Below are 6,000 nucleotides of genomic sequence, written 5' to 3'. Positions count from 1 at the left end.
CTCAAAATGGATAATTTGAGAAGAGCTTACTTAAATCAGGAGCTGTGTACACAGCTGTGGGTAGAGTTTAGAAATAGTAAGAGACGGGGCAATACCTGTTATCACTCATTCTTATGGCTGAAGGCACAAAACTGTCACCTGAACCCGGAGAGAGACAGCACTACCTGATAGGAGCTGCGGCCTTTGGTGGAGGGACGGGGCTACTATGGGAATGAAAAAAATGCCACTGTCTTCTGTTGGTGCCTTTCATTGGCTGAGGCCGACTGGAAACTGCAGGGCAAGGAAGTCTGTTGGTACAGTCCACATCAGTCATCTGCCAGGACACAAGAACAGGGTGGAGGAAAGTGAAGAATGGATTTGGAGGAACAAATGGAAGAAACTCAGTACATAACACCTGCCATACTTCCTGGCCTTTTCTCAAGCAGTTCTCACACTTGAGTCCAGGTACAGTTGCCAAAATTATGCACAAGCCAAATGTCACCTCCTTTGGGAAGGCTTCCGGGATTTCCTCAGTTTCTTTGAAAAAGAATCAGGATATTTGGAGATGATAGAGCAAAAAAGAAAAGCGAATGAGATAATCTCTGAGGTCAAGCTGTTGCATTCTCTGTGAGGCACAACTTTTAAGGGAAAGAAAGATTTGAAGGAGGTGGGAAGTATAGGCCAATTCAGCCAACATCCACGTGATGGCAAAACTTCAGAATGCATGTCAGCATAATTAGATACAGAGAATCCAGTATGTCTCCAAGTCAAGAAGTGATTTCAGCAAAATCACCGTCTCTTTGGAAACGTTCAAGAAAAGATGAGATATCAGAGGAGAAACTTCTCAGAAAGACCAAAGAATGACTTCTACAAGAAAAGAACAGGGTGGTGCACCTGGCTGGCTAAGTCAGTGGAGCATGTGACTCTTGATATTGGGGTCGTGAGTTCATGTTGGGCATAGAGCTTAAGTAAAAAAAAGAAAAAGAAAAAGAAAGAAAGAAAGAAAGAAAGAAAGAAAGAAAGAAAGAAAGAAAGAAAGAAAGAAAGAGGAAGGAAGGAAGGAAGGAAGGAAGGAAGGAAGGAAGGAAGGAAGGAAGGAAGGAAGGAAGGAAGGGAAAAAAGAAAAAAATAAATGAACAGGGGAAGCTTCCAATGCTAACATAAAAGTACCAAAGATTGGGGCATCTGGGTGGCTCAGTCGGTTCAGCGTCTGACTCTTGATTTCAGTTCAGGTCATGATCTCACTGTTCATGAGTTCGAGCCCTGCATGGGACTCTGCACTGATAGTGTGGAGCCTGCTTGGGATTCTCTCTCTGCCTCTCTCTCACAAAAATAAACAAATTTTAAAAAGTAAATAAATAAAAATAAAAGAACCAAAGGCTTACACAAAGGTCAGCCCTAGTCTTTGAGGAGGAAATGAAGGAGGGAGGAGAGAGGGGCATTCATGTACATCTCATCAGTACTGGAAAGTTCTCAGAAACATGACAGGGATGTTGAATGACTTTCAAGGTCCTTGAGCAATGAGAATGCTTATGGACATGTACCAGGAACATTCCATTGAAGCTGTGGTTTAAGAACCCTTAGTAGATCCAGTTTGTGCACAAAATTTCCCCCAAAGGAACAGTAACAATTTACCTTTTTTGGCTGCATACGTATTTAGTTTATGTTTGTTATATATTTGCAGCCTACTTGATTTTCATTTCTCGTCATCTTCAACTTTGGTATTTTTATGGTATTAACTGTGTTTCCTGCATTTGGAAACACAAGTTATAACACAGCATCTCTAGGAAAGATGGGTTAGACTTGAAGTGGCCTGATGACATGTGACTGACAATGAGGGATCCACTAACGGTTCAGTCCAGCAGCACCTACGTGACAGATACGTCCCCGAGGGGGCTTTATAAAAAGTGCTGCTTGTTATTATTCATATCGGAAAATTTTTCCTAAGAGCACTTTCTATTATTTTTTTGAGAGAGAGCGAGAGCGAGTGCACGAACGAGCATGAGCGGGGGAAGGACAGATTCCACGCTGAGCGTGGGGCTCAATCTCATGACCCTAGGATCAAGACTGGAACCGAAATCAAGAGTCGGACGCTTAACCAACTGAGCCACCCAGGTGCCCCTCTATTATTTTAAGTAATAATAGTGTAAAAGAGGGGGCCACTGACCACCTATATCTCTTGGACTTTTTATTGTGCCCCAGCAGGGCTATTGCAGGCTACTGGCGATATTTGGTGCCGGAAGGCTCTGGTTCCCAAGACTGTCCAAAGCCATCGTGCTGTCTTGTGTGGTGGGCCAAAAGAGCCAAAGAATTACTCCCTCGAAGCAGCCCTCAATAAAAGCTGGCCAGGAGTTAGGGAATAAACAAACACCTGGGCTCCCTCAGTGCACACGGGATAACTCGGAGGTGTTTCCTTTCGGATAGTCCCTCTGTGGCAGCTGGCCTGAGAGCACACTCTTTCTTGGCTGCCTTCCCTCCTGTATCACTTCTTCCCTCCCAATTGGTGTCACTTGAACTTCCCAAATTAACTACTGTCTTGCAGCTCCTTGTCTTAGGGCGGTGTTTCTCCACTTTTCTTTTATCATCCCCTTAAGGAAACATTTCAGACATGTTTATTAATCACCTATGTAATCCCTGTCTATGTAATTTTAAGACCACAGATATACTACTGTATATTTGTGTGCTGGGCTTTATTATTTATTATGTATATCTGTGCTTTATCCATAAAGAGTATGGTTCTTTTTGCCCTTGAATTGCTTATAGAAGAAGAAAGTCTGAAGATTAATGAGCTAAGCATCTAGTTTAAGAAGTTAGAGGGGCGCCTGGGTGGCGCAGTCGGTTGAGCGTCCGACTTCAGCCAGGTCACGATCTCGCGGTCCGTGAGTTCAAGCCCCGCGTCAGGCTCTGGGCTGATGGCTCGGAGCCTGGAGCCTGTTTCCGATTCTGTGTCTCCCTCTCTCTCTGCCCCTCCCCCGTTCATGCTCTGTCTCTCTCTGTCCCAAAAATAAATAAAAAACGTTAAAAAAAATTTTTTTTTTAAAAAAGAAGTTAGAAAAACAAGGGGCGCTTGGGTGGCTCAGTTGGTTAAGCGTCCAACTCTTGGTTTGGGCTCAGGTCGTGATCTCATGGTTTGTGAGTTTGAGCCCCACATCAGGCTCTGTGCTAACAGTGTGGAGCCTACTTGGGATTCTCTCTTTCTCTCTCTCTCTCTCTCTCCCTCTCTGTCCCTCCCCCATTCACTCTCTCTATGTCTCTCTCAAAAATAAATAAACTTAAAAAAAAAAGAAGTTAGAAAAAGAATAGCAGAAATTGAAGAAAGGAAATACAGATAAGAGGCAAAATCAATGACATAAACACAATACAGAGATTGAAAAACCAACAAATAGCCTTATCAGCTGATTCTTTGAAAAAATTAATAAAACTAACCAACCTCTGGCTTACTGGGTCAAGAAATAAGAGAGAAGGCAAATATAAACCATAGAAGAAACCAAGGTGCTGCACATATTAGAAAGATAATGAGGAGATACAGTGAAGACTTTGCTGCCAATAATTTCAAATCTAGATGAAATGAATACGTTTCTTGAAAAATTTGCCACAGAAGAAACAGAAAAACTGAGCAGTTCCATAACTGTTCAAAAATTGGAGCCATGGGGCGCCTGGCTGGCTCAGTCGGTTAAGCGTCCGACTTCCGCTCAGGTCACAATCTCGCAGTCCGTGGGTTCGAGCCCCGCATCGGGCTCTGGGCTGATGGCTCAGAGCCTGGAGCCTGCTTCCGATTCTGTGTCTCCCTCTCTCTCTGCCCCTCCCCCGTTCATGCTCTGTCTCTCTCTGTCTCAAAAATAAATAAACTTAAAAAAAAAATTGGAGCCATAATTGAAACTTTCCCACAAACAGAACATCAGCCCCAGGGGTTTTGACAGTAAATTCTATCAAACATGTAAGGAAGAAGTAGTATCATCCTGGCACAAACTCTTCCAGAATATAGGAAAAGAAGGAATTTACCCCCATTCCATGGTATGAGTCTGCATAACCTTGAAACTCAAGTCAGGCATGAAGTTTATGAGAAGGGAAAATTATAGGCCAATCTAACTCAAATATATTTGTGAAGATTTTAACATTATAGCAGTAGACCAAATCCAGAAGTATATAAGATGATAATGTACTAGGGTTTATTCTAGAAAGACAAGGCTAGTCTGATCTGATTTAATTTAGAAAAAGGACTGATTTAATTTATCACATTAAGAGATTAAGGGAAACATTCAGACGATTATCTCAGTAGAGGTAGAATAGCCTCCTATAAAAGTCAGCATCAAATTATGAGAACGCACTTTTGGCAAAGTAGAAATAGAAGGGAACTTCCTTAACTTGTTAAGGGTACCTGCTAAAACCTATAGCAGCCGTGATACTTAATGGTGAATCATTTAGAAGTTAAGATCAAGATCAAAAGAAGGATCCCTGTTGTCATCATCTCTATTCAAATTGTACTGAAAATCTTAGTTGTTGGAGTAAAACAAAGGATTAAAAAAAATTTTTTTATGTTTATTTATTTTTGAGAGAGAGTGCACGCGCGTGCACACGCGCTCTCTAGTGGGGGAGGGGCAGAGAGAGAGGGAGAGACAGAATCTAAAGCAGACTCCAGGCTCTCAGCTGTCAGCACAGAGCCCAATGTGGGGCTCCAACTCAGGAACTAGGAGGGAGATCATGACCTGAGCCGGAGTCAGATACTTAACCGATTGAGCCACCCAGGCACCCCCAATTATGAGGATTTTAAAGGATGTAGCAAAAGTTACTTTTCGTGGGTTATATGGTCACACGCATAAAAACTCCAAAATAAGCAACAGAGAAATTATTAGTGGTAATAAGAGCATGACATTTTAAATATTTTTTAAGTTCATTTATTTGTTTTGAGAGAGACAGAGAGTGCAAGTGGGGGAGGGGCAGAGAGAGAGAGGGAGAGAGAGAATCCCAAGTAGGCTATATACTGTCAGCACAGAGCCCCACGTGGGGCTCAGTCTCTTGAAACTGTGAGATCATGACTGGAACCGAAACCAAGAATTGGGTGCTTAACCAACTGACCCACCCAGGTGCCTCAAGAGCATAGCATTTTAAAAAAAAATTTTTTTTTAACGTTTATTTATTTTTGAGACAGAGAGAGACAGAGCATGAACGGGGGAGGGGCAGAGAGAGAGAGGGAGACACAGAACCGGAAGCAGGCTCCAGGCTCTGAGCCGTCAGCCCAGAGCCCGACACGGGGCTCGAACTCGCGGACCGCGAGATCGTGACCTGAGCTGAAGTCGGACGCTTAACCGACTGAGCCACCCAGGCGCCCCAAGAGCATAACATTTTTATACATCAGTTATAAGCAGGCAAGATATTATTGATGAAAAAAGAAAAGGTGTGTGTGTTGCCCTTTATCAGATATGAAGACTTATTTAAATAAAAAGTATGATGGGGGCGCCTGGGTGGCGCAGTCGGTTAAGCGTCCGACTTCAGCCAGGTCACGATCTCGCGGTCCGGGAGTTCGAGCCCCGCGTCGGGCTCTGGGCTGATGGCTCAGAGCCTGGAGCCTGTTTCCGATTCTGTGTCTCCCTCTCTCTCTGCCCCTCCCCCGTTCATGCTCTGTCTCTCTCTGTCCCAAAAATAAATAAACGTTGAAAAAAAAAATTTAAAAAAAATAAAAAAAATAAAAAAAAAGTATGATGAAAACATAAGAATAAATAAAACAATTGATGGGACAGAAGAGAGAAGTCAAAAATACATCTGTGCATGTATAGAAACCTAATTTAGGACTGGGCAGTGCAGACTGTTGGGGAAAGGACAGACTATTTCATAAATGGTGTGCTGGGATTATCCACAGGGAAGAAAATTAAATCATATCCCTTCATCATACCACACACACACATCTATTCCAAAAACGTTAAAATCTTATTATTATTTTTTTTGAGAGAGAGAGAGAGAGGGAGAGAGAGCTAGAGAGAGAGCAGGGGAGGGGAATGAGGGAGGGAGAGAGAGAATCTTAAG

The sequence above is a fragment of the Felis catus genome, chromosome B2 (genome assembly GCF_018350175.1).
Source record: "Felis catus isolate Fca126 chromosome B2, F.catus_Fca126_mat1.0, whole genome shotgun sequence".
In the NCBI taxonomy this organism is placed as follows: Eukaryota; Metazoa; Chordata; class Mammalia; order Carnivora; family Felidae; genus Felis; species Felis catus.
The sequence above is the reverse complement of the archived record's forward strand: the minus strand, read 5'-3'. Positions refer to the sequence as shown.